At 47.3% G+C, this 10,272-nt stretch overlaps 1 pseudogene; it reads left to right on the forward strand.

Moving 5' to 3' along the window:
- Positions 1 to 3,207: 3,207 nt before the first annotated feature.
- Positions 3,208 to 9,978, forward strand: LOC124028865 (annotated as a pseudogene).
- Positions 9,979 to 10,272: the final 294 nt, after the last annotated feature.

Raw genomic sequence — 10,272 nt, forward strand, 5'->3', positions numbered from 1 at the left:
CCCTGTAGAACTCCACTACTACAACCACACCACGGTCCTGTAGAACTTCACTACTACAACCACGCCACTGTCCTGTAGAACTCCACTACTACAACCACACCACTGTCCTGTTGAACTCCACTACTACAACCATACCACTGCCCTGTGGAACTCCACTACTACAACCATACCACTGCCCTGTGGAACTCCACTACTACAACCACACCACTGTCCTATAGAACTCCACTACTACAACCACACCACTGTCCTGTAGAACTCTACTACTACAACCACACCACTGTCCTGTAGAACTCCACTACTACAACCACACCACTGTCCTGTAGAACTCCACTACTACAACCACACCACTGTCATGTAGAACTCCACTACTACAACCACACCACTGCCCTATAGAACTCCACCACTACAACCACACCACTGCCCTGTAGAACTCCACCACTACAACCACACCACTGCCCTGTAGAACTCCACTACTACAACCACACCACGGTCCTGTAGAACTTCACTACTACAACCACGCCACTGTCCTGTAGAACTCCACTACTACAACCACACCACTGTCCTGTTGAACTCCACTACTACAACCATACCACTGCCCTGTGGAACTCCACTACTACAACCACACCACTGTCCTATAGAACTCCACTACTACAACCACACCACTGTCCTATAGAACTCCACTACTACAACCACACCACTGTCCTGTAGAACTCTACTACTACAACCACACCACTGTCCTGTAGAACTCCACTACTACAACCACACCACTGTCCTGTAGAACTCCACTACTACAACCACACCACTGTCCTGTAGAACTCCACTACTACAACCACACCACTGTCCTGTAGAACTCCACTACTACAACCACACCACTGCCCTATAGAACTCCACTACTACAACCACACCACTGTCCTGTAGAACTCCACGACTACAACCACACCACTGTCCTGTAGATCTCCACAACTACAACCACACCACTGTCCTGTAGAACTCCACTACTACAACCACACCACTGTCCTGTAGATCTCCACGACTACAACCACACCACTGTCCTGTAGATCTCCACTACTACAACCACACCACTGTCCTGTAGATCTCCACGACTACAACCACACCACTGTCCTGTAGATCTCCACGACTACAACCACACCACTGTCCTGTAGAACTCCACTACTACAACCACACCACTGTCTTGTAGATCTCCACGACTACAACCACACCACTGTCCTGTAGAACTCCACTACTACAACCACACCACTGTCCTGTAGATCTCCACGACTACAACCACACCACTGTCCTGTAGATCTCCACTACTACAACCACACCACTGTCCTGTAGAACTCCACTACTACAACCACACCACTGTCCTGTAGAACTCCACTACTACAACCACACCAGTGTCCTGTAGAAATCCACTACTACAACCACACCAGTGTCCTGTAGAACTCCACTACTACAACCACACCAGTGTCCTGTAGAACTCCACTACTACAACCACACCACTGTCCTGTAGAACTCCACTACTACAACCACACCACTGTCCTGTAGAACTCCACTACTACAACCACACCACTGTCCTGTAGAACTCCACTACTACAACCACACCACTGTCCTGTAGAACTCCACTACTACAACCAAACCACTGTTGTGTGGAACTCCACTACTACAACCACACCACTGTCCTGTAGATCTCCATGACTACAACCACACCACTGTCCTGAATCAATGCCATAGAGCGTCCCGAATGTCACCACTATTATTTATCAGTGGTTGTGTGTGTGTGTGTGTGTGTGTGTGTGTGTGTGTGTGTGTGTGTGTGTGTGTGTGTGTGTGTGTGTGTGTGTGTGTGTGTGTGTGTGTGTGTGTGTGTGTGTGTGTGTGTGTGTGTGTGTGTGTGTGTGTGTGTGTGTTTCTGCCTTTTTACATGAGTGTGTGTTTGCTCTATTAATAATGATCATATTTGAGTGGTTTCCAATTTGAACGACGAGGTAAATATAACATTGAGTCATATAGGGAGCTCATCACATTAGTATAATTTATTACTGTAGTTATTAAAGGGATGGAACAGCTACTAAGCCCTGTGTAGAAAGAAATAGTACCCAAAAATGGTACCCTATTGCCTATATATTGCACTACTTTGACCAGAGACGATTTAGAAAATAGGGTGCCATTTGGGACGCAGACAAAGACAACGATGGAAAAATAATTTCACCTTGAAACAGAATCTCACTCCATGATCTCCTTGCACTTTGTTTTTTGCTTGACAGAATACACCACAACAATCACTTATCCAATCAGTTACAAATATACACTTTGGCTGGTGAGCATAGATGTGTGTCAGCTGCAAAGTCTGTCTCTGACCTCTGACTTCTCAACATAGGAAGTGTCCTTGTTTTGTTCCTATATAACTCAACAAATGACACACACACACACACACACACACACACACACACACACACACACACACACACACATCTAATCCTCATCTTTCGTCACCTCTCACAACTTCTCCACTTATCTTTAACACCTAATTGACCAGGAAATGAGTTGACTGAACAAAGGGCCAGATCATGTATCTGTATCTGTCAATCATTTACAGAGCTTAGCTTCATTACTGTGTTACTCACACACCCTCCCAAATACTGATGGCCTTGTCTTCTGAGGAAGTTCAGAGGAAGTAGAAAGATGTGCCACGTCTAATGCTAATAGAATGTTGCCAGATATTTCAGTTACAAAATGTCACTCACTTTATTTAACTCATCCAATGCTGGTACAGTGCTGTTAATATACATGCTGGTATGTACGGAGTAGTGTCTAAAACATATTACCCCAGGCCAGGACTCACTTGGGTTGCATTTACACATGGATCCCAAATCCTATCTTTACACATCAGATTTTTTTGAGCTGATCTGATTGGTCAAAAGACCAATTACTGAAAAACACATCAGAATTGGGCTGACTGTGTAAACGCAGCCTTAGTGTCTACCACAGAAGAAGGAAATGAGGCATTCAGATACCTGCAATGACCTGAGAATTATTTGGAACAAACAGACTTACATTGTGGTATGTAAAATGCCTTCCTCTGGGCCTTCAGTAGTATAATCTTCTTTCATCAATCAATCAACCAATCATCCAGTCAATCAATCAACCACTCAATCAATTAAGCAATCCATTACCCTAACCCCATCTCTCTGTCGCCACCTGTAGGTTTCGGGATGTCCACTCCAGTGACAGTAGCAGGGAAGGTGTTCCTGATCTTCTACGGTCTCCTCGGCTGCGCAGCCACCATCTTGTTCTTTAACCTCTTCCTGGAACGCATTATCACCCTCCTGGCTGTGGTCATGAAGGCTGTGAGGGGAACGGCGCATTCGGAACTCCGGCCTCCTCCCGCCGGGTATCCGCCATGACTTCTCAGCGTGTTCTTTCCCGGGGTGGAAGCCGTCTGTCTACCACGTCATGTTGATCCTGGGGCTATCCGCCATCATCATCTCCTGCTGCGCCTCGGCCATGTACACCCCCGTGGAGGGATGGGCCTACCTCGACTCACTCTACTTCTGCTTCGTCACATTCAGGTAAGGTCGGAGCTCGGAGAGGTGGGCCAGATAGTAACTGGCTGGAGGGTTCTCTTTACGAATCTTGAGTCTGACTGAAGGGAAAATCTAATGGGTAGGGTAACTATCGTGTCGTTTTTTCCCTTCATCAAGGCACTGCACTGTGGCTGGTCCTGTTCTTCAACCTGTTCTTTTGTGTGTGTATGTGTACGTCTCTTCCCTAAACTTATCTGGTTTTCCAGAAATCCCTGTTGGAAGATTCCTGTGTAGAACTTTATAATAACTCAACATAATGAAGGATTTATAATTTATTACTAAATTGTTATTAATCATTACTTTCACATTTGTAAGTGATAGTAACCTAGTAATTCACACATTTGTAAACCACTTTTAAAGTATGTAATAATGATTCATAAGATATTTAATATAGATCCTTATAAACCTTTTCCTAATCGTTATTCAAGTATTTTTTGCGTAGCCTCATCTAAAGTGTGGGCCATTTATACTTTATAAATATAAATGTCTCGAATGAACAGTGTAATTTCTCATCAAAAGATGGACATTCCAGCAGTACCTGATGCTCCTTAAAATGAGCCACCCATGTGGCACAGTGTTTTGGGCCACTAGAGATTCTGGGTTCATGTCCAGGCTCTGTCGCAAGCGGCCCTGATCGGAAGACCCATGGGGCGGTGCACAATTGGCCCAGCGTCATCCGAGTTAGGGGAAGGTTTGGCTGGCAGGGATGTCCTTGTCCCATTACGCACTAGGTCTCAAAATGTCCCCTAGAACACAGAGGATGTTAAGTTAAGAAAATATATAGAAAATGTGCATTTTTTGGAAGTGAGTTTCTACTGAAACTAAAGTGAATGTAAACAGTCACACTTAGACCCTAGAACATATCAATGGTTAAATAATAATCACAAATGCACAGAATGTTAAACTAAAAATATTTTCTAATAAAATCATGAGCTGGAGCACACCCAGAGAAAATGTTTTAATGTAGAGGTGCTGACTAAAGTTTTTTTTACCCAATAAATGACTGGGAGGTTATACATAGAGTGTGCGCCAGCTCATGATTTTTATTAGACAATTTGTTGCATTACAACCTGTAATTTAAATGGAATTTTATTTGGATTTCATGTAATGGATATACACAGAATGGTCCAAATTGGTGAAGTGAAATTTTAAAAAATGACTTGTTTCAAAAAATGATTAAAAATTCAAACCACACAAGTGGTGTGTGCAACGCATATGTTTTCACCCTCTTTGCTATGATAAGCCCCTAAATAAGATCTGGTGCAACCAATTACCTTCACAAGTAACATAATTAGTTAAACAAAGTCTATCTGTGTGCAATCTAAGTGTCACATGATCTGTCACATGATCTCAGTATACATACACCTGTTCTGAAAGGCCCCAGAGTCTGCAACACCACTCAGCAAGGGGCACCACCAAGCAAGCGGCACCATGAAGACCAAGGAGCTCTCCAAACAGGTCAGGGACAAAGTTGTGGAGAAGTAAAGATCAGGGTTGGGTTATTAAAAAATATCAGAAAATTTGAACATCACACAGAGCACCATTAAATCCGTTATTAAAAAATTGAAAGAATGTGTCACGTTCTGACCTTAGTTCTTTTGTTATGTCTTTCTTTTAGTATGGTCAGGGCGTGAGTTGGGTGGGTTGTCTGTGATTTGGTATTTCTGTGTTTGGCCTGGTATGGTTCTCAATCAGAGGCAGCTGTCAAATCGTTGTCCCTGATTGAGAACCATACTTGGGTAGCCTGTTTTTCACCCTTGAGTTGTGGGTGATTGTTTTCTGTTTTGTGTCTACACCAGACAGGACTGTTTCGTTTCGTTCATTCTCCTTTGTTATTTTGTTTAGTGTTCTCGTGATAATAAATTATCAATATGGACACTTACCACGCTGCGCATTGGTCCTCCTCCTCTCCTTCATACGACGACCGTTACAGAATCACCCAAAACCAAAGGACCAAGCAGCGTGGTAACGGGCAGCAGCAGCAGCAGCAGCGGTCTCCAGACTGCTGGACATGGAAGGGGATCTGGATGGCAAGGGACCCTAGGCACAGCCGGGAGAATATCGCTGCCCCAATGCAGAGCTGGAGGCAGCGAAAGCAGAGAGGGGGTGGTATGAGGAGGCAGCGCGGTTGGAAGCCCAAGAGGCAGCCCCAAAAATGTATTGGGGGGGCATACAGGGAGTGTGGCTAAGTCAGGTAGGAGACCTGAGCCAACTCCCCGTGCTTACCGTGGAGAGAGGGGGACCGGGCAGGCACCGTGTTATGCCGTGAGGTGCACGGTGTCCCCGGTGCGCAGGCATAGCCCGGTGCGGTACATAGCAGCGCCTCGTATCGGCCGGGCTAGAGTGGTCATCGAGCCAGGTGCCATAAAGCCGGCTCAGCGCATCTGGTCTCCAGTGCATCTCCTCGGGCCGGGGTACATGGCACCAGCCCTACGCATGGTAACCCCGGTTCGGGTCTCCAGTCTGTCCTGAGATGCCAGAGTCTCCCGTCTGTCCTGAGCTGCCAGAGTCTCCCGCCAGTCGGGAGCTGCCAGAGTCTCCCGCCAGTCGGGAGCTGCCAGAGTCTCCCGCCAGTCGGGAGCTGCCAGAGTCTCCCGCCAGTCGGGAGCTGCCAGAGTCTCCCGCCAGTCGGGAGCTGCCAGAGTCTCCCGCCAGTCGGGAGCAGCCAGAGTCTCCCGCCAGTCGGGAGCAGCCAGAGTCTCCCGCCAGTCGGGAGCAGCCAGAGTCTCCCGCCAGTCGGGAGCAGCCAGAGTCTCCCGCCAGTCGGAGCAGCCAGAGTCTCCGCCAGTCGGGAGCAGCCAGAGTCTCCCGCCAGTCGGGAGCAGCCAGAGTCTCCCGCCAGTCGGGAGCAGCCAGAGTCTCCGCCAGTCGGGAGCAGCCAGAGTCTCCCGCCAGTCGGGAGCAGCCAGAGTCTCCGCCAGTCGGGAGCAGCCAGAGTCTCCCGCCAGTCGGGAGCAGCCAGAGTCTCCCGCCAGTCGGGAGCAGCCAGAGTCTCCCGCCAGTCGGGAGCAGCCAGAGTCTCCCGCCAGTCGGGAGCAGCCAGAGTCTCCCGCCAGTCGGGAGCAGCCAGAGTCTCCCGCCAGTCGGGAGCAGCCAGAGTCTCCCGCCAGTCGGGAGCAGCCAGAGTCTCCCGCCAGTCGGGAGCAGCCAGAGTCTCCCGCCAGTCGGGAGCAGCCAGAGTCTCCCGCCAGTCGGGAGCAGCCAGAGTCTCCCGCCAGTCGGGAGCAGCCAGAGTCTCCCGCCAGTCGGGAGCAGCCAGAGTCTCCCGCCAGTCGGGAGCAGCCAGAGTCTCCCGCCAGTCGGGAGCAGCCAGAGTCTCCCGCCAGTCGGGAGCAGCCAGAGTCGCCCGCCAGTCGGGAGCAGCCAGTGCCGTCCGTTACTCCAGGTTTGCCGGAATCACCCTTCACTCCGGAGCTGCCGGAGTCTCCTGCCTGTCCGGTGCTGCCGGAATCTACCGTCCATTCGGGACCCATTGCTAGGGTCCCCAGTCCGAGGTCGGCGGCGAGGGTCGCTGACCTAAAGAGGCCACGGAGGCAGGTTAAAAGGTGGACAAAGACTATGGTGGAGTGGGGTCCACGTCCCGCGCCAGAGACGCCACCGCGGACAGAACACCCACCCAGACCCTCCCCTATAGGTATAGGTTTTGCGGCCTGAGTCCGCACCTTTGGGGAGGGTACTGTCACGTTCTGACCTTAGTTATTTTGTTATGTCTTTCTTTTAGTATGGTCAGGGCGTGAGTTGGGTGGGTTGTCTGTTAGTTTTTCTATGATTTGGTATTTCTGTGTTTGGCCTGGTATGGTTCTCAATCAGAGGCAGCTGTCAAATCGTTGTCCCTGATTGAGAACCATACTTGGGTAGCCTGTTTTTCACCTTTGAGTTGTGGGTGATTGTTTTCTGTTTTGTGTCTACACCAGACAGGACTGTTTCGTTTCGTTCATTCTCCTTTGTAATTTTGTTTAGTGTTCTCGTGATAATAAATTATCAATATGGACACTTACCACACTGCGCATTGGTCCTCCTCTTCTCCTTCATACGACGACCGTTACAATATGGCACCACAACAAACCTGCCAAGAGAGGTCCACCCACAAAAACTCACGGACCAGGCAAGGAGGGCATTAATCAGAGAGGCAACAAAGACACCAAAGATAACCCTGAAGGAGCTACAAAGCTCCACAGCTGAGATTGGAGTATCTGTCCACAGGACCATTTTCAGCCGTACACTCCACAGAGCAGGGCTTTACGGAAGAGTGGCCAGAAACAAATACATTGCTCAAAAACATAATAAGCAAACACATTTGGTGTTCGCCAAAAGGCATGTGGGAGACTCCCCAAACATATGGAAGAAGGTACTCTGGTCAGATGAGACAGAAGTGTAGCTTTTTGGCCATCAAGGAAAACGCTATGTCTGGCGCAAACCCAACACATCGCATCACCCAGAGAACACCATCCCCACAGTGAAGCATGATGGTGGCAGCATCATGCTGTGGGGATGTTTGTCATCGGCAGGGACTGGGAGACTGGTCAGAACTGAAGGAATGATGGATGGCGCTAAATACAGGCAAATTCTTGAGGGAAACCTGTTTCAGTCTTCCAGAGATTTGACACTGGGACGGTCTTGGAATGGCCTAGTCAAAGCCCAGACCTCAATCCAATTGAAAATCTGTAGTATGACTTCTTAGGAATAGGTGTCCTGCTAGTGCGCAATTCAAATAAATAATCGTAATATTAAACATTCATTAACATACAAGAATCTTGTATCATTTAAATGCTTAAATTCTTGTTAATCTAACTGCATTGTCCAATTTACAATAGGCATTACAGCGAAAGCATACCATGCAATTGTCTGAGGGAGAATTGTCATCAACTACACTAATTAGCATAGCACAACGGTCCAAAAATATTACTAGAAAATATTCATATTCATGAAATCACAAGTGAAATATAGTGAAACACAGTTTAGCCTTTTATTAATCACCCTGTCATCTCAGATTTTGAAATTATGCTTTATAGCCAAAGCAAGACAAGCGTTTGTGTAAGTTTTTCAATAGCCTAGCATAGCATTATGTCCAGCTAGCAGCAGGATGCTTGGTCACACAAATCAGAAAAGCAATCAAATTAACCGTTTACCTTTGATCTTCGGATGTTTTCACTGACGAGACTCCTAGTTAAACAGAAAATGTTCCTTTTGTTCCATAAAGATTATTTTTATACCCAAAATACCTCCTTTTGTTGGTCACATTATGTTGAGATATCCACAGGAAATAGCGGTCACAACAACGCTGAAAAAAAAAATCTGTCTATAATCTGTCTGTCTATGTCTATAATATCGAAAGAAACATGGCAAATGTTTTTTATAATCAACCCTTAAGGTGTTTTTCAAATATCTATTCGATAATATATCAACCGAGACAATTGGCTTTTCAGTAGGAGCGAGAGGAAAAATGACTACCTGATTCATCAATTAATAATAAACTCTTTAATAATCCATTATTGATGCTTTATTAAGTGGAGTTGTCATAAAGTGCTACCGATTCCTGGAATTAGGAGGTAATAAGTAGGAAATCCTCCAACAGGACTTCTGGATAACTGGGGTAATTTGGGGAAAGTTACTGGGATTCTGAACCCTAGTCTCAGGGGGATAAATACAGGCAATAAAGCCACTCTTCTTCTTTTTCTTCCTCCTCCTCCAGTACCATCGGCTTTGGGGACCTGGTGTCGAGCCAGAGAGCAGACTATGAGTACCAGCCACTGTACCGTCTAGCCAACTGCCTGTTCATCCTTATGGGCGTGTGTTGCATCTACTCTCTGTTCAACGTCATCTCCATCGTCATCAAACAGGTAGATGTTGAACATTGGAAATGAGTCTGTCGACAATATTGTATTTTTAATCCTCCGTCATTTTGTATGTATGCATTGTTGTACTCAAATGGCTCAGGCAACTCTATCTGTATTTTAAATGTCTAATCAAATTCCCTCCATGCTTCTTTCATTCAGGTGCTCAACTGGATGCTTCAGAACTTATGCTGCCAGCGGTGTAAAATCAAGTCCAACTCTTCCCATTGGGTCGCGCAATGCCATCCGGCCTGGTCCCGGGAGAATCCGTAAGGTCGCTTCCGAATCAAACGCACGCCGGACTCGGGGGATTCGGGACCTGCGAAAGCGACATGGAGGAGGAGGACGAGACTCTCTGGAGAGATGATTTCAATGAAGGACCTGACGGCCTCGAATAAGGTCTCACTGGCACTCATGCAGAAGCAGTTATCAGAGTCCGCTAACGGTTATCCCAGGACGGTGTGTGGCGGCTCGAGACATAACGGGTTCTCTGGAGGAGTGGGCGCTCTGGGGATCATGTGAACAACAGGCTGGCAGAGACCAGCAACTCCAGGTAGAACTGAGCAGTGTTCTGGCCTTCTAGTCCGTGGACAGGCACTGGTCTGTGGGATGGGACTTTCAGTCCGAGAGATGAGTAGCTGACTTAATTTAAGCGCTCCTCATGGAGTAAAGACCATAGACTGCTTGTCTTAATGAAAAGGTTGAGACACACTGGAGAGAACCCTGCAGGAAAATGTGCTTAAGAAGACATACTGATGGAGAGAAACAGAGGCGCTTAAAGATTCTGCAAAGTTTCATGTGATGAACTATACTTGCTATCACTCTGTCATGCTTGAATATGTCTGGTCCTT

This window comes from Oncorhynchus gorbuscha, unplaced genomic scaffold, assembly GCF_021184085.1.
Source record: "Oncorhynchus gorbuscha isolate QuinsamMale2020 ecotype Even-year unplaced genomic scaffold, OgorEven_v1.0 Un_scaffold_4926, whole genome shotgun sequence".
NCBI classification, from domain to species: Eukaryota; Metazoa; Chordata; class Actinopteri; order Salmoniformes; family Salmonidae; genus Oncorhynchus; species Oncorhynchus gorbuscha.